The sequence below is a fragment of the Lactuca sativa genome, chromosome 4, assembly GCF_002870075.4.
Source record: "Lactuca sativa cultivar Salinas chromosome 4, Lsat_Salinas_v11, whole genome shotgun sequence".
In the NCBI taxonomy this organism is placed as follows: Eukaryota; Viridiplantae; Streptophyta; class Magnoliopsida; order Asterales; family Asteraceae; genus Lactuca; species Lactuca sativa.
The window spans coordinates 368,839,385-368,852,940 of NC_056626.2; positions in this window are offsets into that span (position 1 = coordinate 368,839,385).

Below are 13,556 nucleotides of genomic sequence, written 5' to 3' on the forward strand. Positions count from 1 at the left end.
ATTTATGCTTATGTGTCTGTATCGGAACATGACATCCCGAGATTTTGGTATATAATGAAAATACATTTCTTTAAAGAAATGCTTTGATAAATTCTTATCATATTTTGTTTTGGGAACAAATTCCGCAACCGTTTTCTTTAAACGATTACTCTGATTTTAAAAATAAAGCATAAACAAATCGGTCTTTTCTGGCCGTGAAATTGGGGATGTCACAAAAATTAAACACGAAAACGTTAAAAAAAATTAACGAACAAAAGTTCTAAATGTAGGTCAAAACGTTGACCATTTTGAATCTATACAGAAACATACATAAAAATTAATTTTTTTAAGTAATCAAACGAAAGTTATTAAGAAAAATCAGATTATATATAATACGATAGATAAACACGAAAGTTTAGAAAATAGAATGGTGAAAATAATATTTTATAAAGTTCAAAATGGATGGGTCAATAAAAATGTGTAATGTCACAAGCTCATAAACATAAAATATAGACAAAATTACAAAAATGATCATTACGATTTATGTATGGTATCAAACTCAGTCTATGTTAAACCTGAAAATTTCAAAATTTCAAAATACCCTCACATGTTAGGCACGATGACTCAATTGACAAAAACTAACGATGCAAGTAAAATATCATTCATGCAAGTTTTGGAATCAATAAAAACTATATTCGACAAAACAACAAAAATAATAATAAATAAATAAATATTAAAAAGAATAAAAAAAGCTAATAACGGCTGTATGATCTGTGGTAAACCATATAAACTATTTATGTAATTTTGACTTTAAAATGTTTTGGTTTATCTTCAGAAATGTGAGATTCATTGATATTATTTTATTTGATTATTACATCATATATTAATTGATGGAAGATGTTGACAAAAGCATCAAGATTCTCGATATATAACGTGATGCTCTCTAATTTTGACTTTTAGATATCCAATTAACATGAAGATTCTATTTATTTATATATTGAGTTATTTGATTGTTAGAATATTTTTTATTATGAGTAATTTATCAGCGATATTTTTATTAAACACGGTTCACACTTGGCAAGAGAAAAAAATTAATTTAAAGTTATTTTTTATTTGATACTAGGTTACAATACTAGAAAACACATGTAAAAGATTTATAAAATTTTATTAAACTAATAAGATATAAGTTTTATTTAGACTTTTATATTGATTATTTAAAAATAATATATATTTTTTTATTTTTATTTGGATATCTGATATAAATTATTTATTTTAAATAGAACAAATTATAAATTTGAATAGTATAAAAACACAATCAATCATGAAAATGACATTGAATATACAAAAAAATAAATATAACATAAATGTAATAAAAATAAATAAACATAACACAATATATTATAAATTATTTATAAATTTCTTAAAACTTCCTTATACACAACAATGAAAGTTCTGGTTGTAAGGCTATTTTCTTTATCTAAAATCAATCGTTGAAATGACATTGATAAGACAACATACAATTGGGAAGCATTAATTAAATTTTACTCATATAACAACCTACTTTGAAAGTAGGTTGTTATTAAGTGTAAGTAATAAGTAGGATTTGTTTATGGATAATATGACGTAGCATGTATGATCGAAAGTAAGTTGTTATTAAAGAAATGGTCCCTCACAAAATATTACATGAATAGTTCCTATCAAAAATATTACATGAATGGTCAAATTAGCAATTATACCCTTCCCAAATTCAAAAAAAAAGTTGCTATTAACTTGAATATTAATCAAAAGTAGGTCGTTGTTACACATAGTAGTAGTCATAACAACAATCTTTTTCTGGGTAGACTCTACAAGTGCATTTTAAAGACCGATGCATGATGAGTTTTAGAAAAGAAAAACTCATTATTAAAAATAAATACAAAAAGACTCGTTGTAAATAAATCATTTACCAACTCTGTAATTCCTAAATAAAAAAAATGTACTTTTAGTTTTCATCACTACCATTTTTATATCCCAATAAGGTTAAATGAGAAAATCCCTAAGTTAAGACCTATGGATTAGGAAAAAAAAAACAGACAGACCATCTAACGTCTATATACAAAAGTATTTATATTTTTTTAGAACAAAAAATATTTATATAAATTTGATTTTAGAAGCACCTTAGACAAAATGTTGATAATGAAATATATATTTTTTCTCTTGCGCTTCTTCTATGTTGATTTGCACTTTCCTCGACAATTTTAATATCTTCAAAAGGATTGGCATGCATCTGAAATATTGTAAAAATTATTATTTAATTTTTAAAACATGTTATAAAAATAAAAATAAACATAAAAAACAGAAGAGTTTTAATACATACATATCAATGCATGCCCATCCTTCCTCCAATAATGACAAGCCCAACTTGTTTTAATGTGTAATTGTGTATATAGATTAATATTTCTCAATGAGGAGCATTGTGTGGGAAATCCACCTAAAATCAACAAAAATGTAATTTTGTTGTAACACCCGAAATCTTGACGAGAGATTGTTGAGAATAAGCTTTATTGGAGGGGCCAACTCGGCGAGTTTATGATTGAAGATTTGTGGGATTAAATGGGTCAACTCGACGAGTTGAGGTACCTCAACTCGGCGAGTTGGTGGCTGGAAAAAAACCCCAATTTTAGGGTCTTGCACCCTATTTAAAGGCCTTAAGCTCCTTTGGTTGGCCTCCTTTGCAGCCTCCCTTGTTGTCAAAACCCTAAATCGAGTATAGCCTTTCTTGTCTGGCATTTGAGCCTTGGATGAAGTTTGGTGGTCATTTTGGGCATTATGAAGGAGTTAGAAGATCTTGAAGTTCTAAGCTTGGATAATGATGTCTTGGATCCAGAATATCTACCCATTTTGCAAGGAGTTTGAAGTATCAAGTTCTTATCTTGATGGCTAGATGCTTAGATCTCTCTTTTGGGTTAATTTGTTATGCTTTAGCCATGGTTTGGATTAGGACATCACAAGGCATTATTCTTTCAGATATGGGGTTGTCATGGACTCTTTTGGCATAAAGGTGCCAACTTTATGGATTTAAGGACTTCTTGTGTGCATTAAGTCCCTTATTAAGCCCTTCTTGAGCTTTTGAGTTTCTCCTAGTCATGCATGAAGTAAAGCTGGCAACTTTACGTGGTTTTCCAGCTCTAGGGTGTCAGATCTGCAATTTAGGGTTTTGTCTTTGGAGATTAAGTGTTTAATGGTAAAGCCTCACTCTTTTAAGTCTGGGTTTGGGTTTGAACCCCTTTCGGTGGCTCCTAGGGGTAAAGTTGGAAACTTTACCCTTCTAGATCTCATTTAGGTCGAGACTTGAGCTTTGGAGATCTTGGATTCGATGAAGGCAGCTTAATGTATTGATTTGTTGGGTCTCGGGCAAACTCGGTGAGTTCGTAGGTCAACTCGGCAAGTTGTTTTGGTTTTCCCTGTTTCTGAGTTGATGTAGAACTCGGCGAGTTGATTAGACAACTCGACGAGTTGGTTCAATTGGATTATGGATATTTTCCTTTTGGCTTATGTCTTTGATCAAGTTTGTCCCAAGGGGTGTTGGAGGTAATCTAAATTGTATCTAAGGAAAATATGGGCTTAGGATAAGGCCCATATGGGATTGAGCCCAATTTGGAAAATTAGGCCAATGGTTGATTTGTGGGCCTTTTGGCCTTTTAGAGTGTAGTTGGGTCATAAATTTGGAAAAAGGGTGTTTGAGGTAATATGAATTGTATCTAAGGAAAATATGGGCTTAGGATAAGGTCCATATGGGATTGAGCCCAATTTGGAAAATTGGGCCAATGGTTGATTTGTGGGCCTTTTGGCCTTTTAGAGTGTAGTTGGGTCATAAATTTGGACAAGGTTAGGTAAGGGTAAAATGGTCCTTTTACCCTAGGCATGGAGTTGTGGTTTGAATTGGAACTCAATTGTTAATTGGTTTTCATTTGTTATTAATAGTTCGAGGATCAGTCAGCCTCCAGCCAGGAGTTCTTTGTAAGATTCAACAGTACGAGGTGAGTCTTGTCATTATATCCATGGGTGGAAGGCAGCAATGCCAGCCCATTATGTGTTATGTGGTATGCTAGTTGTCTATGTGATACTTGCATGGAAGACCCCAGGAGGGAGCCCGTGGCAACTGGATGTCAGGCCATGAGGGGAAAGTCCATGGCATTCTAGGTAAGGACCATGGGGGAGCCCATGGCATAATAGATAAAGACCATGGGGGAGCCCATGGCACTTATATGTATGTTTGTGATAGTTTGTGATTGTATGTGATATGGTATTTTGGGGAACTCACTAAGCTTTGTACTTACAATTTTCAGTGTATGTTTCAGGTACTCCAGTTTTCAAATGGAAGAGCTCGGGATGATTGCAGAGCACACACCACATGTCTCTGTATATTGTGAATTACTCTGGTTAATTGATGTTTTGCTACATATTGGTTACTCTGGTTTTATGAAAACAATATGTATTAGTAATTTATTTATTTAAAAACAAAAAAAAACGGTGTCTTGATTTTGGGTCGTTGCAAGTGGGTATCAGAGCTTTGGTTTGAGGGATTCGGATATACTCTCGGGTGTGTCTGAACTCAACTAAGGAATTGGTAAAGTTTTCAAAAGAAAAGTATTTTTAAGAAAAGAGTTTTCTAAGATAATAGAAGGGTGTGGTGCATTCAATCATCCGATCTCAAGTAAGTTTTCCCAAAATACCCATACATGTTATTCGTTATGATTTGAATTATGGATCTGTGAATCGCATGCTAGTTAAGGCTAAGGATCTGCTCAGTTCTTGCATGATAAAATGCTAGGAGAGATTCCTTTGTATGTATATTGTATGAGCTGCTAGACTTGCATGTTAGTGTTGAATAGATAGTGGTAGTTTGATCTGATATGTGAGACCTTGTTGTATTGGGTGCATTGGATGTTATGTTGAGATGGGAATATCTGTTGGAATCAGTAATTGCTAGTGTATGCTTTAAAAATTATATACGGTTAGGATTTATAGCCTTAGAATAATGGATTTTGCCTTATTTCTGTTCCTTGTCTGGTTGTGGTCCTAGGGTAAAGTTTGTTATTCAACAGTCTATTTGATCCAGTTCTATTTATAATTTGCATGCGTAAGGCAATTGGTAGCAAGGGTGGAATTTCTTGCATTAATAATAGTGTGTGGGGTGAATGTTCTATGATAGTTCTATAAATTGGAGTGTTACTGCATGAATGTTGCTTGCTTTGTGCTTTCTGGAACTCTTGGATGATGAGAGTCAACTACTAAGTGAATATGACGGTATTCATGAGGTGGATGATTGGCATTATGAGGAGTTCTTCAGCAGCTGATGGCAAGGTGAGGTTGGGAACCTAGGGGGAGTCTAGAAGGTGCTTCAGTGGGTTTTGTGTAGGCCTGGCAATGGAGCGGGTTTTGACCCTGATCCGATCCAAACCCTTAACAATTATATGGGTTTGGAGCATAGTTTTTGATCCGTTACCCGTTAACGACCCGTACCCGCTAACCCTTTTATTAAAAGGGTCGGGTATGGATCATCATCGATCCAATCCGTTTATAATCCGCCCCATATAAATTTTAGAAATATAAATTTATATTTTATATTACCTAAAGTTTACATTAAATTCCAATCAGAAGTCCAAAGAGAAAAGCCCAAAGACTAAATTGTTTTTACATAGGACTCGAGGACTCAACTTCTAGACTTCTAGTCTTCTCCCAAGAGTCATGATTTCAATTCATTTATATTTCGTCATGTAATCACCAATTTCATTTATAAATCAATAAGGTCATTTATCAACTGAAAGAAATTTTGTAATTGCTATTCTCTATCAATGCAATCGACGATCAAAAACCGATTGGAAGTAACTAAAATAATGATTGTAATTCCAATAGAAAGTCCTCGAGTACATAATGTGTTTTCTAAATCAAAACTTAGTTTTATTTATAAATTTGATTTTATGATTTAAGTAAAATGTGTTTGATTATTTAAAAAACCTACGGGTTACGGGGCGGGTTTGGATATCTGCTGATTCGGTGGATAAGGGTATGGGTTTGATTATTCAAAACCCTGCGGGTTACGGAGCGGGTTTGGATCAGATTTTGAAATTTGCTAAAAGGGTTTGGATCAAGGTCGATTCGCTCCAAACCCGCCCCATTGCCAGGTCTAGTTTTGTGTTGAAGTATATTTAGTGCATCGGTGAAGTAGGCGACTTAGAGGATTCAGGATAATCCTTGAGGAAAGTATGGATAGGTGTGGAAGGTAGTATTGGGCCCATATTACTGAAAGCACGGGATCCATACTTGAATCGGGGAAAGTCTTGGAGGATCTAAGAAGCTTGGGGAAGAGCATTCTTGAGTATGTTTTGATCTTCTGCATGATTGTGTTTTAGTTTGGCGATGAGCTTTCAGGAAGGAGGTTTAGGTTCTGGTTCTGGCTCAGGTAAGGGTACTGAGCTGACTAACGAGTAGATGCGGGGGAAAATCATCTCGTCGGATACTACCCGCGGTGTTTTGGAGAAGACTCCTGTGATTTTTGGTTCAGTCAAGGAAGGGTTTCTGGAGATCTTGGTTGAGCGTTTGGGAGTGTTCCGTGCTAAGGTCATGTCTATCATTGGAGCTCTCAATCGTTCTTTCCGTGAATTTCGTGCTTGTGGAGCTCCTACGTTCAATGGGGGAGAGGCACCCCCTTGTCAGTAGGAGTTCGTTAGTGGATATGGTTAATGCGTTCAGGACGAGTTTCTACCCCGAGGAGGCAAAGGCCAGATATGTTTCCTGCCTGTTGAAGGACAAGACACGAGATTGGTGGGAAGAGGTCGGTAGTGAGTTGGGCGATGATGTTGTTGATGCTATGTTGCGGGATGACATCAGGGAGTTTGTGAGTGTTTCAGGGTGCGAGACCCTGAATGGTATGATTTCTAGAGACCGAGAGCAGGAGATCGATATGGAGTACCTCGGGAAGAGGGGGATCAGATCAGGTACATGTACTGGACGGTCCCGAGAAGAGACCCATGACTTCGGAACATCGTTTGAAAGGATAGCAAGGCCGAGTTATGTACAATAGGTGCGGGAAACTGCACGATGGAGTTTATCGGTCCAGGGGTTTGGGTTGCTACAAGTGTGGCATGATTGGTCATGTTAGCAGGGATTGTCCTCAGGGGGCAAGCCCATTATGTTTTCTCTGCGATCAATTGGTCCACAAGAGGGTTGTCTGTCTGAGAAGGGGAAGAGTAGTGGGTGCGCCTGCTCTGATTAATTTACGGGTCCCTGATAGTTGTGAGGATAGGGTATGAGCCTCAACAGAGAAAAGTCGATCATCGCAGTGTCAAACAGGGGAGGTCTGTGCTTTGTCAGGTGATTTTGTGGGCATATTATCTTTTGCGTTCTTTTCGGTTATTATCAGTTTTCATGTTGCTTGGGATTTGATATTGATTTGGGCAAGCGACATCTTTAGTTTTTGCCTTGTTATTGTTAAGGTGCAATTTCGAGAATTGTTATATGACATTTGCAAGCCATGAATCATTAGTGTCTTAGTGAAGGGTTGTCTCCCTTATAGCAGGTTTAGAGTGTTCGGTGTTATCTTGGTTGGTAGTCAAGATCAGTTCGGGGGCAATGTGTGGAAGGTTTATGGTAAGAATTTAGCAGATTAGTTATCCAGTGTCGCCAGGATCCGGTGGTTTTGCATTGGTGCGTGGATTGGCTTTTGAGGGTGCCGAGGGAAGTGGCTACCCCAACCAAAACCAACCTATATAATAATATCATCATCCCCAAGTATGACATTGACATTGTTCTGGCCATATTTATTGCAACATGTCAAATATACATACAAGTTGCTTAAAATCATGCTCCATGATACCTATAGATTTCTTGCATTTAGGCGTTTGTGGAAAGAGATATTAGTTTTCATATTAACACAATTATAATGGAAATTTAAAATAGACGATCAATGGGAGACAAGAAAGAGAAAATAAGTACTTGTAAGAATCATAATGGTTGATAAAAGCCTAATCTGTTCATCAGTTCAAGTGTAGTCATATAGTTATATCTTAATCATGAAGTTCTAAGCTACCATAAGATATTTTTCACTTAATTGTTTCAAAAAATGAACAGATAAAGCATCCATCGATTTAAAAGTCACCATGGAAACATAAATTAGAAGCAAGTGAACCTTCGACTGCTTCAAGATTCTAGAATCCATAATCTGACAAACATCAAACAGTAATTGTCATAATCTCATACAAAAATCTCCTAATGTCATGAAAATCATAGTAGGTAAAATACCAAAAAGATGATTCTCGAAATTATCAAATTGGGTTTTGAATGTTACATGTGGGTCTGGGTCCAAGAAGCTATGTTCTTACTTGCGTTTATGTCAAAATAATTACTTACAGATTTAAGATTCCCGAGTTTACAGCACCCATAGATGACTAATGCACATTGCAGGATTGAAATTAGACTACGTTTAGCAAAAAAAGGAGTAAAAAATGATACTTTTGTCTAGCATTTTATACCACCCAATAATCAATTAACACATTTTCATGAGCAAGAAGAAAGATTAGATTCATGACCTAAATAGAAAACAACAAAATGAAAAATTAAATAATTACCAGGTTTAGAAATTGCCAAAACAACTCAACTGGTGTAATTTTACAAAACAATCAAATGAAATTGATGATTATAAGCCTATAAAGACTGAAATCGAGAAGAAATTTGGAAGGAGGCGATAGGCAATATTGGGTCGAGATACACATCGGCAGAAGAAAATGGAGAGAATTAGGGTTTGAAAGTGAGATACCTGCAAGATTTCATTCGTGAGATCCTTTGTCCCGGTGTTTCTAGTCAATATGAAAATCTTGGTGATCTAGAAGCTAATTTCTCAGATTATATGTTTCCAGCGAATGAGATTGAGGGTAAAACAAATGATTAGGGCTTAAATATATGTACATGTGTGAGAGAGAAACATTCAATGGAGTGTATAAACCGATGCTTGAATTGCATAATAGACGCAAGAGGAACACCATGTCCATACCCTAATCATATTCCCTGCATAACTTCATGAACAAATCTGGTTCAACTTCTCATTTTTGTTGATGATTTATTGCCAATTTAGGTGATTTTCGTTTGAATTATGAATTTGATTTGAGGGCGGAGAAGAGGAAACTGTATATCGTAGGTACTTTAAAAAGGTATGTAATACAAATCAGATTAAAAGAGCATATAAGTTACATATAGGCAAAAGAGGAATTTGACTTAGATGGAAAACTGAATATAGGATGGACACGTGGACAACAAGAGTCTTTTATTGTAGCAGGAGATATGATTAATTTAGTGATATCTCCATGTGAATACGAATTCGACGATATTTGTCTTTGAAATAGTTATATCATATACAGACGCATATCAATATAATTAAAATCAAGAAAATATATCTAGTTGGATGTTTTGGTTAACTCATCTTTAGGTTTATTATTTTCTAATTTATAACGAAACAACTTAGGTGATGGGCCTCCATGAACATGGCAGGAGGCTATTGATCTTACACATAAGAACATATTTTCATACCATATTACATATTTTCACACCATATAACATATTTTTAGACCATTAAACATACTTTCAGACCATTAAATATATTTTCATAGCACATAACATATTTGTAGTCACATGACATTTATCTATACACTGAACACATTGTGGAAAAAAGAAAATAACTTCTTCCACAAAACTCCAAAAGACTTCGATTTTATTTATTGGAAACTACACATCCAGAGCTTTCTAAACATATAAGATACACAACTTTTTTTACTTTTGGATCGTTCTAAACATCACGTTGAAGTTGGTCCAAAAATATTTTTTTAGATCACCGAACATTTTTTGTACATTGACCAGCCTGTGGCAAAAATGTATAACTTCATCTACGAAACTTCAAAACACTTATTATTTTTTTCATCGAAACTAAACATCCAAAGCTTTCCAAAAGTATAATATACATGATTTTTGGACTTTTGGGTCGTTTCATACATTGCATTGAAGTTTGTCTATTTTTTTTTCAAACAACTGACTTTTTTTGTACACTAGACAACCCATGGAAAAACATTATAACTTCCTCCACAAAACTCCAAAAGATTTGCTATTTTTTATTGGAAGCTGCACATCCAGAGCTTTCCAAGCATATAAAATACATGTTTTTTATACTTCTCGATCATTCCAGACTTCATGTTGAAGTTGGTCCAAAAAAGTTCAAACCACCAAACATTTTTATGTATATTGGATAACACTTGGCAAAAACGTCATAAATTCATCCATAAAACTCCAAAAGACATGCCATTTTTTCATTGGAGATTACACATCCAGTGATTTCCAGACATATAAGATTTATGATTTTTTTTTAAACTTTTGGATATTTCCAGAAAAAGTTCAAACCACGAAACATTTTTATGTACATTGGATAACACTTGGCAAAAACATCATAACTTCATCCATAAAACTCCAAAAGACATGCCATTTGTAACACCCAAATTTTCAAATATTTTTATAAGTTCAAATATTTTTTTCACATTCATAAAACATCATTGTGGTACATAATCAATTCATAACATCACATCCCAAGATCAAAATATGTAAAAGCTCCTCGAGTGTGTACTGATCAAACCGGCGCCTTCATGCGATACTCACTGGTACCTGAAACCCATAACACAACACTGTAAGCATAAATGATTAGCGAGTTCCCCAAAATACCACACACACACACACATATATTAGCCACTCGAGGCTATAAATCTGTTTGACCCTCTGGTCAATGTGTCTCAATGGGACCCTCCAGTCCCATAACTTTGTGGGCCCTTTGGCCCTAACTCTGTGGACCTTCCGGTCCTAACTTTGAAACTCTGGTACATACATGGCATAAATCACATAGAAATCACATCATGTAAAAGCATACAAAATACTCTGTCACATAACTCTAATTACCACTCTAGGTAAGTATAGTGAGAAGACTCACCTCGGGTAACTCGGTAGAATCTCGATCTCTGTAAAATCCGATTAGCCTCCGCCTAACCATATAAAATAAACACTCTAAATCAATACATCCCTTAAGGCTAGGATATTCCCTCTCTTAGTACTCTCAGAATGGTAAAAGACCATTTTACCCCTCTCATGGCTCAAAGACCCTAATGTTGACCAAACCCTAAAAGTCAACAAAAGTCAACTCCCCAGGTTACGCTACGCGTACCAAACATGTACGTTGGGCGTACTCGGTGTCTTCACAGAAAACGGGGTGCGCGACCCCTTGCACCGTGCATACTGGGATTACGCCCCGCGTAACTCCCAGTTTCAGACTCTAAGCATTTTGGGGTCTTAATCAGTTAAGACCCACGTCCAACTTCTAGATCTGACCATTTATAACCCTCTTAATCTATAAAGTCGGTGAATTTAAGCCTTTGCATGGATAGAAAAGTCACTAACACCCATAATACTCCATTTCCTAACACTAGAAAGCTCAATACTCAAGCATGACCTCATATCCACGACCAACATGGAAACTTTATGGATCTATAACACAAATACCACTGAAATGGGACAGATCTAGGTCCATGGAGCACATTACACTCATAAAGTCTCCACCTTTGGGACTTTTAACCCTAAAATGGCCCATGCAACATCAAACCAAAATGAAGAGGAAAGTTTTGAACTTTATACCTCCAAAAGCAGCTCCTTCCTCTGTACATCTAAGATCCAAACTTGCACTTCAAGCTCTAGCCTCCACAAGCTCCTCTCCTTCTTCTTCACTAACACACCAATGCACTTTTAGCTCCAAAACACTCACTCTCAAGCTAAGAACTATGGGAGGCTCTCTTAGGGTTTCACTCACTAGTATGGAGGCTGAGAAATGAGCCTTAGCATCCATTATATAGTGCACAAGTCAAATATTAGGGTTTGCATCTGGACCCATTACGCGCAGCGTAACCCTAGGTACGTCCAGCGTACCCAGGCGAGTCTGCGTCCAAATTAAGCGCATGAGTACGCGCAACATACTCCCCAGTACGCCCAACGTACTCATTTGCTACAAGAATTCTTTCAAGGGACCACTTTTGACAACTTGACAAAATGGAAGGGTGTAATAGCTTTACCTGGATTTCGAGATGTTACACCATTTTTTCATTGGAGATTACATATGAAGTGATTTCCAGGCATATAAGATCTATGATTTTTTTAAAACTTTCGGATCTTTCCAGACTTCCCACTGAAGTTGGTCCAAAACTATTTTTCAGACCATCGGACGTTTTTTGTACATTGGACAACCTCTGGCAAAAAATTCATAACTTCTTCTACAAAACTCCAAAATATTTTCCATTTTATTCATTGAAAACTACACATCCAGAGCTTTCCAAACATATAAGGTACATGTTTTTTTTGTCGGTACATGAACTGACCCTCAACAGATAAAAAGTTATTATGTTGGTGTGCGAAGACCTTTTGTGGATTGAGATGCGAAGAGTATTTGTGATAGGTTATGTGATGAGGTTCTTTTATGTATTGCAAGGAGACTACTGGAGATGATTATACGAAGAATAGATTGGAAGTGGTTGTGCAAATAGGTAAAGCTACATTTTTCTTGACTTGTTGTGAAGAAAAGTACATTAGTCAACTTTTTCTACAAAAGAGTGTTTGGTAGTTTTTATCAGAACAGGTGTGGCAAGCATGACCGCCTTGTAACGACCCAATTTTCACATCCAAAAATTTTTGTTTAAAAACGTTACTTTAGAAAATATTAATAACTAAAATCATTGTTTGATCAACCATAACATAAAGTGAACCATGTCTGAAAACCAAAACATACAACTAATCAGAATATCAGAGTATCTATCCCAGTGAAGCTCGTAAATACGGAAACCGGAGAGTGTGTGTGTGACATGCTGCTACCGCGCCGGCTCCTTTCCCCTAGCTGAGGAGGTACCTGAAACCAAAACTAAAAACTGTAAGCACAAAGCTTAGTGAGTTCCCCTATAATACCCCATACCATGCATACAGATAACAACCCATGTTCAGCTAGGAGTTACGGGCCTTGCCCACACTCGGGAAGATATGGGCTCTGCCCACACTTTGCTAGCCGGGAGATACGGGCCTCGCCCACACTTGCAAAGATACGGTCCCTGCCCACACTTCGCTATCTGGGAGATACGGGCCTAGCCCACACTCCAACCTCGGAGAGATACGGGCCCTGCCCACACTCAACCGCTAACCCATAACATACAAGTATCACGCAGACAACAAGTATAAGCAACTCTATCATATTATATCATACTTGACTAAACCCAGAGATACGGGCTCGGCCCACACTCTAGTACTAGCATCTCTTCTACGCGGGTCGGCCTTGGTGCCTTAGACCCGTTCCTACTGGAAAGGAAACTCACCTCGAAATGGCTGTTGGTCTGTGTGGGAATTGATCACCTACTACTGCTGCTGCTGCTCCGGAAACCCTCCGGCTGTAATTCCCACAATATACTCAATCAAACACTGCTCGCTGACCTTTGGGTAAAATGACCATTTTACCCCTGACCTTGCCCTAAGCCAAA